Genomic DNA, 12,542 nt, shown 5'->3' on the forward strand with positions numbered 1-12,542 from the left:
GCTACATGTGAAATTGCAATTCACTTTGTTGTCCAAAAACCAGAGAAAGAAGCATCTGCTTGTATGAATCTTGTGCTTGAGTTGATCAGTGACTTCGAGGAACTATTTCTCTGCTGCTCTGAGTTAGTCTAACTTGTCTCCCCAGTGTTTTTCATCTTTCCAATTAGTTCTCAATGATAATAAGAAACCAACTGGAATCAGTCCTATACCGTAGTTATTGTTCCTCGTTAGTGTTCTCTAATGAATGGAGCCTGAGGATCTTAGTTAGCTGTTTCTCAGCCTCTGTGGTAGGGAGGGACAGATTTGACAGTATTTATACAGGGAAGAAAATGGTAACTAGTCCTAAGGGGAACTTCCATCTCCTGAGATGACCAGTATACCTTTGAATCCAGAAGAGAATGATTCCAAACTTCCATCTTAATCACTGCCTGCTCCAGACTCTGCTGTGGAAGACTGATAGAGGGACATGCATGTAACTCACATCTGGCCCCTGTGTTCCACTTTGACCTTTTCCTTGAAGATGACATGATTATAGGCCCCTGGAGCTAACGAAATCCACAATATTTTCATTCATGTCTAATTCTTCATAGTCTTATTTGGGGTTTTCTTGGCAGAGATATTGGAGGAGTTGGCCATTTCCTTCTCCAACTCATTTCACTGATGAGGAAACTAAAGCAAATAGGGCTAAATGATTTGCCCAGGGTCACAGAGCTAGTAAATGTCTAAGGCTGGATTGAAATCAGGAATTTAAGTCTTCCTGACTTCAGGCCCTGCACCCTAAACACTGTGCCACCTATCTCCCCACAAAGGTTTTGGAGATAGTAAACACTTAAAGGCCTCATTCATTCATCCATTCACTTAAAGAAGTCTCACCTAGTGCTCTGAGGGTATAGCTGCCCCTCTCCCCCATCATACTGTATCCCGTTTTCACTTCAGGAATTGACAGATCTCAAATCCTAACTATCAGGGCCTCTCAGGAATTCTGTTTAGATAATTCATGTAAACATAAATATGTTACATGGACACACAGACATGCACATACACACATAAACAATGTAGGATGTGTTAGAATTTGAATGCAAGATTCCTGATGCAGTAGATAGATTATATATATATATATATATATATATATATATATACGCATATATATATATACACACATATATATGTATCAGTGGATGTGTGTATATGTATATATCATATGTATGTATACATCATATGTATGTATACATGTGTATATACTTGTGAATATGTGTACATAGACATAAATGTATATGTGATAGATTGACACCTACAGACTGACACACGTGTGTAAATATTTTTAATAGCAGATTTCCTCTATAATATCGGCTTTCCATTTTGCCCCAACTTATCAATATGTTTATTATGTATGGTTGCTTTCTCCACTATGGTGAAAGAGTAGAGTAGTTATGACAAAGATCCTGTGTGGTGCTTTCATTGATTCACATTCTTGCTCAATGAGCTACAAATTGCAATGATGCAATCCACATATATTACCCTCCAGTTATATGTTTTTTGATTAGCAGTGCATATCATTTCAAAAGAAGAGAAAAGTGGACTTTGAATATTCTCACCTTAAATGTACAGTGGAGTGTGCATTATTTTATTATACAATTAGATTGCAAAGTACTGTATTACTTAATTACATTCTTGCTACTAATTTTAAAGGGCCTTGAAAAAAATGAACAGTCACCTAGTCATCTTAAGCACCATCAGTTCATAAGAAGGGAGCACTGGTTTGTTGTAGCGATACTGAAATAAGACAATATACATTGACAATACCAGAATAAGCACTTATCATGATATTCTCAACTCACTGGAAATCAGTAATCAGGAAAATTAGAAAATTTAAAACTTCTTATCTCATGCCAGCAGAATTTCTTGACCAAAACAAAAACAAATGAAAATGAGGCTTGCTCTGAATGCCTCCTTTTTTTAGCCAAGCAAGGAAAGTAATTTGCCTATTTTGAGTTAATTAGATCAAATTTGATTACAGGAGTTGAAAAAATGTGTCCAGAGAAAACAAACTCATTTAAGACAATTGGTCTTCCAGTTCAATTAAAATCATATGGATTGTGGATTGATATAAATATTTGTCAGTATATATCTTTGTAAAAATTCATTTTCAGAAATGAAATACACAAAATTTCATTACATGTCAGCATTATCAGATGAACATTTGCAAAAAATTTTGGTGACAGAGAACACTAAATTTAAGGAACACTCCATTAAATAAAATGTTATTCCCCATAAAAATTCCATTTTTTCTCATTAATAGACCTGTGTTACAAAAACTACACTGAATTTTTATTTATTTAATTTTGAATTTCTTCAACAAAAAAATCATGTATATATATATATATATATATATATATTTAATTCCTATTATGTAAATACCTCTATAACAAAGCCTAAAGAATTTAGTCTTTGGGTCTTTACAGAAAAAGTTTGCTGACTGCTGTACTAACTTTTTCTCCTTTACTGAAGATTGGAAGTAATCTATCTTATTTCCATGATATTCCTATAGCTAATTACTAGAAGGTCAGGAAGATGTATCTACTAGGTGGATAAAGTGATGAACTTGGCATCAGTAAGAGTTGAATTCTCATGTTCCCTTAGTCACTCACTGTCAGAATAAAAATTGTTCCTATCTCCTAGGCCTGTTCTTCACATCATATGAAGATGAATGTAAGTAAAATGCTTTGCAACCTTAAAGTCCTATGTTAATGGTAGCTATTGCTGTTATTACTATTCGGCAAGTATGGTGGCACTTTTCTCAGTGGACAATCTGAGCATAAAGATAACATTTAATGAAAAGAGTACAGATGCCTCCCTGAACTTAAAACCATGTAGGCAAAAAAATGATGTAAATTGAAGGGATAGATTGAACCAGAGTAATGCTCTTTTTTATGAAGAGAATTTTTAGGCAGTTATCCAGAAACCGATGTTTTTTCTTCCTATGAATAATTATGCTTAATATTTCTATTATACTTTGATATTTGCAAAATTCTCTCCATGGGATACATCTTTGTAAATAATGAGCATAATATTACTTGTACCATTTAACAAATGAAGAAACTGAGGCTTGTTGAGGTTAAATGACTTGGTAAGGATTATGAAATTAGGAAATATATTTTTTGAAAGCCACATATTTTTTAATGTCAATATCTTGACTCATGTGGGAATTTGCTTCAACTGACTACCTATACTTGTTACAAAGGTTTTCTTTTTCTTTTCTTTTTCTATTATTTTTTTTTTAGTTTTCAACATTCATTTCCACAAGATTTTGAGTTCCAAATTTTCTCCCCATCTCTCCCCTATTCCCCACCCCAAGATAGCATACATTCTGATTATCCCTTCCCCCAGTCTTCCCTCCCTTCTATCACAACCCTCTTTATCCCTTCCCCCTTATGTTCTTGGAGGGAAAGATAGATTTCTATACCCCATTGACTGTATATCTTATTTCCCAGTTGCATGTGAAAACTATTTTTAACACTTGCTTTTACAACTTTGAGTTCCAAGTTCTCTCCCTTCTTCCCTCTTCACTCACCTTAGTTAAGAAGGCAAGCAATTTAATGTAGATTATACATGTGTTGTTATGTAAAACACCTCCATACTAGTAATGTTGTAAAAGACTGTATTTCCCTCCATCCTATCACCCCCCCCACCTCATTTATTCTATTTTCTCCTTTGGCCCTGTCCTGTACAAAAAATTTGCTTCTGACTACCCCCTCCCCCAATATACCCTCCCTTCTATCATCTGTCCCTCTTATCACCTTCCCCCTACATTCCTGTAGGGAAAGATACCAATTGTGTGTGTATATGATTCCCCCCCCCCTTAAGCCAAATTTGATGTGAGTAATGTTCACTCATTCCCTTTCACCAACCCCCTCTTCCCCTCTACTGTAACAGTTTTTCTTGCCTCTGTTATATGAGATGATTTACCCCATTTCGCCTCTCCCTTTCTCCTTCTCCAAATATTTCCTCTCTCACCCCTTAATTTTATTTTTTAGATATCATCCCTTCTTTTCAACTCATCCTGTGCCCTCTCTACACCCACCCACACACAAAAACACACGTGTTTGTGTGTGTGAGTACGTGTGTATGAATGTATGTATATTCCCTTCAACACCCCAAGGACTGAGAAAGGTCTCATGAGTTACAAATATCATCTTTTCATGTAGGAATGTACACAGTTCAACTTTAGTAAGTCCCTTACCTTTTCGTGCTTCTCTTGATCATCATATCCGAAAGACAAATTTCCTATTCAGCTCTGGTCTTCTCATCAAGAATGCTTGAAAGTCTTCTACTTCCACGAAAATCCATTTTTTCCCATGATGTATTATACTCTGCTTTTCTGAGTAGGTGATTCTTGGTTTTAATTCTAGCTCCTTTGACCTCCAGAATATCATATCTCAAGCCCTGCAATTCCTTAATGTAGAAGCTGCTAGATCTTGTGTTGTCCTGATTGTATTTCCACAGTACCAGAATTTTTCTTTCTGACATCTTGAAATATTTACTCTTTGAATTGAAAACCGTGAAATTTGGATAATATATTCCTAGGAATTTTCCTTTTGGTATCTTTTTCAAGAGGCAATCAGTTGATTATTTCAATTTCTGTTTTAAACTCTGGTTCTAGAATATCAGGGCATTTTTCCTTTATAATTTCCTGCAAGATGATGTCTAGGCTCTTTTTTTTGATCTTGGCTTTCAGGTAGTCCAACAATTTTTAAATTATCTCTCCTGGATCTATTCTCCAGGTCAGTGGTCTTTCCAATGAGACATTTCACATTCTCTTCCATTTGTTCATTCTTTTGGTTCTGTTTAATAATTTCTTGATTTCTTGTAAAGTCATTAGCTTCCATTTGTTCCATTCTAATTTTTAAGGAATAATTTAATTTAGTGAACTTTGTACTTCCTTTTCCATTTGGCCAACTCTGCTTTCTAAAGCATTCTTCTCCTAATCGGCTTTTTGGACCTCTTTTACCATTTAAATTAGTCTATTTTAAGGTGTCATTTTCTTCAGCATTTTTTGGGTTTTCCTTAGCAACCTGTTGACTCTTTTTTCATGATTTTCTTGCATCACTCCCATTTCTCTTCCAAATTTTTCCTCCACTTCTCTTTCTTGATTTTCAAAATCCTTTTTGAGCTCTTCCATGCTCTAAGACCAATATATGTTTTTCTTGGAGACTTTGGATATAGGAGCTTTGACTTTGTTGTCTTCTGCTCTTTATATGTTTTGATCTTCCTTGTAACCAAAATCAAATTCTGTAGACTGATTTTTTAAGCTGTTTGCTCATTTTCCCAGCCAATCACTTGACTGTTGAGCTCTTTGTCAAGGTTCAACTCTGCTTCCAGAGTGGAGAGTGTTCTGTCCCAATCTTCAGAGGTTCATGCAGCTTTTTTCAGAGACACTTCTAAGCACCTGTAAATTTTCAGTTCTTCTAAGGTGGTATGATCAAAGGAGAGGCGTTTACTCCTATCCTGGCCTATGCTGTGGCCTGTGAGTTACCTCAAGCACTCTTTTCTGCCTTGGAACTGTGAGCAGGACTTCCTCTCCACAGCTGCCACAGGACAGCCACCCAGAACTGCAACTCAGATCCAAGCAGGGCAAAGCAAAGAAATCCTGCCTCAGTGCCAGCAAAGAGATCCCTGTGATACCACTCTGATCAGCTGCCTTATCCCAGTCAACCCCACAGCCCTCCAACCACATGTCCCTGGTCCCTGGAATGCAGCTGTTGCCACCCTGCTGCTCCAGGGCTGGGGCCGGACTACACTTCTTTTTCATCCAGGTCTGACACACTTTTCACACTGACCTTCTAGTTTGTCTTTGGAGTTTGTGGGTTGAGAAGTCTGGGGACTGCCACAACTACCAGTGATTCAGTCCCCTAAATCCTGCTCTAGCCCTCTCTGCGCCACCAAGTACTCCAGTCCCAGTCTGGTGTAATAGACCTTTCCTGTAGACCTTCCAGATTATCTTGGGCTGGATGTTTGTTTCACTCTGTCATTTTTTGCATTCTGTAACTCTAGAATTTGTTTAGGGTCATTTTTTTTACATTTATTTGGAGGGATTTGAGAGAGAGCTTAAGCAAATCCTTGCTTTTACTCTGCCATCTTGGCTCTGTCCCCCTAACTTGCTCCCCACCCAAAAAATAGTTGTTCTATGTAACTTTCACTCCATGGTCCTAGTTCTGTTGTCTGGGAAAGTATCATACAGGTCAGTTAGCCTAGAAGCAAGAAGCTTCTCTAAGGTCTACCAATGAAGCTTAAGGTAACCTTCTTTGATTTCCATGTGATAGTCTTTCCAAAAACACTGCAACAGTACTATTTTTGAAATTTATTTTTAGCAACAATTTTTTATGTTTGTCCATCAAAATGCAATGAAAATAAATAAAATATTCAAAACATATAAATGCATATATGCATGTATATGTGTATATATACTAACAATTAAAGGTTACACATTGTCTATGTCAAAATTGTATTTTATTCTGTGTTTTAGGCTTTGCTTTAGTGAGATATCTTTCATATTTTATGTTCAGTTCTCTGACATCATACATTGTCATTGTATTAATCAAAATTGTTGTCTTCCAAAATTCCTATTCTTTATGGTAAAGTTATATAAATTATTCTTCTGATTCTGTTCACATCCCTTTCCATCAGTTCATATAAATCATCACATATTTCTCTAAAACTGTCCATTTTGTCATTGCTTACAACGCAATAATTTTCTATTACAGTCATATATAATTTTAGTCATTTCAAGTACATGAATATATCTTTAATTTCTAGTTCTTTACTAGTACAAAAATAAGCTGATATAAATATTCTTGTACATATGGATCCTTTTCCCCTTTCTCTGAGTCCACTGGAGCCAGGTGTTGTGTCTCTGAGTCAAAGGGCATACATTGCTAGATGACTTGTGGGACATGATTCTGAATTACTTTCTAGAATGGATGGATTAATTCATGGTTCTACAAATAGTATAATGGTGTGCCTTTTCCCCCACAACCCTTCTAAGAGTTATTTTCCTTTTTCTCATAATATCTGAGGGGTATGAGGTGGTATTTCAGAGTTCTGTTAATCTGTGTTTTCTTGATTATTGATGGTTTGGATTACTTCTTCATGTGGTTGTTGGTAGCTAGTTTTTTTTTAACTTTAAAAGCCATCAGCTTATTTGACCTTTTATCTACTGGGGAATGTCTCTTGTGCTTATACATACAAATTACTTCTTTATATCTAGAAAAGTAGGCATTTATCAGATAAACTTGATGCCAAGATTTTGCCCAGTTATTTTTCCAACTTGTGTTACATGCCTTAGTTTTATTTGTGAACATTTTAAAGATACGTAATGAAAATTGTCCATTTTATCTTCTTTGATTCTCTGTATATCTCTTGTTTCTTCATGAATGCTTACCCTATCCAAATATCCAAAAGGTATATTTTTGGGTCACTAATTTGCTTATGATATCATCTTTAATGTCTAAGTCATACTTGTGGTATTATAGTCTATATTAATTTCTTCTACACTTCTTTGTAATTGTCCAAACAGTTTTTGACCTTGGCATCTGTGGTATTTGAATTTATCAAACATAAGTCTGTTACATTCTTCAGTATATTGTGTTTCAGAGATTAATTTCTTTAAGTAATGCCAAATCATCTTGAAAATCAGTCTTTTGTAGTAAAGTTTAGGATCTAGTGCTATTAACTCCTGTTTTCCTCCCCTACCCTTTCCAACTTATTTCATTCTTTACATTTGTAACTTTTTTAGCACTTCAGATGAATATTGTTATTATTGTGTAGCTTTCCAAAATATTTGGCAATATGATAGGTAAGGCACTAAATAAGGTCATTAATTAGGCAATACTGTGAGTTTTATTGTATTGGTACAACATATCCAACAACAATTAAGAGTTTTTCTAGTTGTTTACACTGACTCTATTTCTTTATACAGTGTTTTGTAATTGTGTTTGTATAGTTCAGAGTTATATCTTTGTAGACAGGGGCTACAATTTGCTGATTCGTTTTGTGGGTGTTTTGAATGGAATGCCATTTTTGTATTACTTCCTGTAGGATTTTGTTGGTCATATACAAGAGTGATAACAATTTCTGTGGGCTTAATTTATCATATTGCATCTTTGCAAATATAATGTTTCAACTCATTTTTAGTTAATTACGGTTCTTTAACTCAAAGACTCCTATGTTTTGGGATCATGGGTTCCTTTGGCAATCTGGTGAATCATTTGGATACCTTCAAGGAATAATACTTTTGGGGGTTCAATTTGTTTTTATTTCATATGCTATAATGCACAGAATTACAAAGAAAACCAATTATTTGAAACACAAGTTTCAAAATGTTAAAAAAAATAAGTTGCATGACTCAGTTTATGAAAAGTTGTTCTAGATAGCCCATAATATCTTCTGCAAAAAGAAAAATCTTTGTTTCTTCTATTTTGGTTGAATTATTCCTTTTCTTTTTCATGTCATTTTTACAGGTAGAATTTTTGGCATTATTTTTTACTATCATAGTAGTGAAAATGGACGTCTTTCCTTGTAATGGTAAGAACGGTGGAATTTTTTTTACTGTTTTCTCTTTTGCAGTGCTAAGATAATCAAGTACTTTTGAGTCTTTCCTTTTAAATACAATGGCAAGCAAAGTAGGACTTTTTGGTGGTTTTTGTTTGAGTGCTTCTAAGCACTGAGGTAATCAGGTACCTTTGGTAAATCTTTCCTTTGTTTCTTTGATTGAATCAAGAGTTTTTGGTCAACCTTCTTATGAAACAAGTTTTGAGTCACATGATTGTGATGACCTCTGACTCTGAAGTAGGGTGTACATGATCTGAGGTTGGGATTTTCGTTTGGAGCTCTCACTTACTGGAAGAGTGTCATGTAGTTTGACCAGAAGAGAGCTTTGAAAACACAGATGTTGGCACTTCTCTCTCTGGTAACTGTATGTATTGCTATGGTTAGATGGTTAGAAGCCTGTTTACTGGTTTGTGTTTATTTGCTATGTTTACGTAATGTATGTTTGTAATTTCTGTTTGCATATTCTGTGAAATTTAGGGTGCTGGCTTTTTTCTGCTGAACTAAGTGAATAATATATGTATTTTTAATTAAAGTGAGATTGCAAACCCCTTAAGGTTGCTTTCCGTAGAAATGCAGATCAAAGAATTTGTGCCAGCACCCCTCCTGGGTGCTGGTGTTATTGGTCTTATGCCCCCACAGCAGCTAGTAGCAACATTGTTGTTACATTCCTTAACCCTGATTTTATTGGACACAACTCTGATTATTTTTCACTACATGTAATGTTTCCTTGTGGTTTTAGAGAGGTATGGCTTACCATATTAGGGACAGCAAGGTGGCAGAGTGAGTAGAATATTGGCTCTAGAGTCTGGAGGACTTGAGTTTAAATTTGGAATCAGATACTTACTAGCTGTGTGACCCTGGGCAAATTGCTTGACCCTGTTTCCCTCAGTTCCTTCATCTATAAAATGAATTGAAGAAGAAAATGGGAAACCACTCCAGTAACTTCCAAGAAAACCCCAAATGGAGTCACAACAAGTCAGATATGACAGAAATTACTGAAGAACATACTGGACCCTGCTCAAGACACCAACAATTAACCATATTAGGGAACAGTATTTGTTCCTATATTTTGTAGCATTTTAATAGAAAGGTATTAGATTTTGCCTTTTCACCATCTATTGAAATAATCATGTGGTTTTAAAACTGGTTACCAATGTGCTTTCTATGTGTTTATTTCTGATTTTGAATGAACACTCTGTTCTTGATATTAATAAAACTAGTGAGAGAATATAATGGTTCTAGAACCTTTGCTGCTGGTGGAATATTTGCTAATACTTTACTTAATATGTTTACCTCAATGTTAATTCAGTATATTCATCTGTGGATTTCTTTCTAAGATTTATCTCTTCTTATTTTATATAAAATGAGCAATTTGTACCATAAAAAGAGTCTGGAATGTGCCCCTTTTCTTTTGTTTTTGTTGCTGTTTTTCAAGGAGTTTATATGACATTGGAATTACCTGTTGTTTGAATGTTTTCACTAATTCATTTGTAAATTTAGTCTAGGGTGGTTCTTTTCTCTGTGTATACTTTTGAGTTTTTTTTCAATTTATTTTATAATATTTATATGAGTTGATTTGATTTTGATATTTCATTAAGTAAAATGCTTTTTGTTAATTTTGGTATTTTATATTTCTGAGAATTTTTTTAAATTTTCATTTATCAGTTTGGGGCAGATGGTAGAGCAAAACACCTTGCAGTGTTTTCCTTTAATTCATTTTTAATTTTTGTGAATTCTAGTTTTGAATTGACTGTGATATATTTTGCTTGTATGTTTATTCCCGGTGCAATGCTTGGCACATGATGTAGGTAATAAATTCTCTCTCTCTATCTCTCTCTCTCTCTCTCTCTCTCTCTCTCTCTCTCTCTCTCTCTCTTTTTCTGTCTCTCTCTCTCTCTCTGTCATTTACCAATATGTCCTGGAAGAGGATCCAAATTCAATGACATTTTATTTGATCATATCCTTAAAAATCACTTATTGTATAAATTCTGGTGGTAGAATCCAGGGTGAAAACATGGAGAGTTCGTTCACTTACTCCTATTAGTGAATGACATTTTTCTGATTGCTCAAGAAACACAGAATACTCCAAGTTCTTCTATAAGAGATTCATAATCATACATAAGAATTTGACTTAGTTTTTAATGTGGAAATCCAGGTGCATGAAGAAGAATAAATATTATTCAGATCATATTGCATTTAGGTTGACTACTTTTAGAGATAGTATATACATATAAATATTTGTGTGTGTATGAAATATTGCATATATTTACATATATGCTATATATATTTATTTGCATATATTATATCATACCTGTATGTGTTTATATACTAAAAATCACACATACTAAGAAATAGTTTTAGAATTAACTGGGAAGAGGAGAATGGGCTAGACTAATATTTAAAAATTAAAGTTTTTTTAATGAATGCTTTAATCATAAGTTCCTCTTTTTAATATCAATATTCTTCCAGTGATTCTGTATGGCAATGAGTTAAGTAACACTATAGTTCTGAAGAAATAAAATTCTACATCACCAAAAAGGCAATGGAGAGTCATGTGGGGGAATTATGGGAATGAACAGGCTACCAAACTTAACAAACTTTGCATTTTGCAGGAGAAGCACAGGGAAAGATATTAAAGAAATGTATAAAGACTAGAAGAAGATGGGTTGGCCATCTTTCTAGAGTGAGAAATAACAAGGGACTGTACATATGATCAAATATTATCTCCAAAATATCAAGAAAACTCAAGGAAGGCATCTTATCATTTTGGGTTGAAACCTTTTGCCAAACTTATGGTATTATATGGACCAGAGTCCTATAGTATCTAATGCATATCCCTTACTAGAGAAAAAGCTCATTGAGGTGAGCATAGTTCCATTAAAGTACAGAAGTGCTTAGTTTTCTGTGTGTATAAATTAATTCATCATTGCCATATTCATTGCTATCATAATTATTATGATAACCATCTTGCTCAATAGTATCAACATCAGCATCAATACCATCATCTCTATTTTCAGCACCACCAACACTATGTTCGACACCCCACTTCTGACACATTGAATTGAAAGGCCACATAGTATAGCATATAGACTTGGAATCTGGAAACGTTGAAATACAATCGTACATCAGATACTAGATGTATGATTCTGGCTAAGTCTGTGCTTCAATATCCATGCCTATAAACCAAGGGGATTTGATTCAATGAGCTTAAAAGTATCTGAAAATTCTAAATCTATGATCCTAGGATATTTCATCCCATGAACATCAACATAACTAACTCTTTTATCATCATCATCAAAATGATCATCATCATTATCATTTCTAACATTACCATTACTTTCACCTCCCTATTGTCACCACCAAACTGAGAGGGAGGTAGGGAAAGAGTGTAAAGGGCTTGAGTCTTGGACAAGAAGATACCCCCTGAACTGATCCAAATTCTTTCTCTGTATGATTGTCCCCTTCCCCTATATCTCCTATTATTCACTTGTGTATCTAGAAACACAGGAAATAGATAAATATGGCTTAATATTCCTTTTTTCAATATAATTAAGACTAGAAAGATTTTGCCAAGAGCATAGTTACAGGTACTATGGCTGTAAAATGAAGAAATATTTTTAATTGAACAATCAACTTCTCTGATGGTTTATTCACACTAGACTGTTGGGTTTTCCAATAGTTGTCCGAAAAATGGTTCTGTCGTGACTAAGAATTCTATTGACCTGAGGATCTGCAGTCTCTGGCAAAAAGAACAAGGCACATAACTAGATTAATCCATTTTTGGATATCAGCTGAGTTAAACTAAGTTTCTCTTAATGAGGGAGAGGTGGAGGTATCTCTTCTTTCTTACCACCATTGTACTCCCTACTATTTATTAGGATTTTTCCCCTGGGGACATCTATGTTGTATTTTCACCTTCCTATTCCATACTGCCA

Source organism: Trichosurus vulpecula, chromosome 2 (genome assembly GCF_011100635.1).
Source record: "Trichosurus vulpecula isolate mTriVul1 chromosome 2, mTriVul1.pri, whole genome shotgun sequence".
NCBI lineage: Eukaryota > Metazoa > Chordata > Mammalia > Diprotodontia > Phalangeridae > Trichosurus > Trichosurus vulpecula.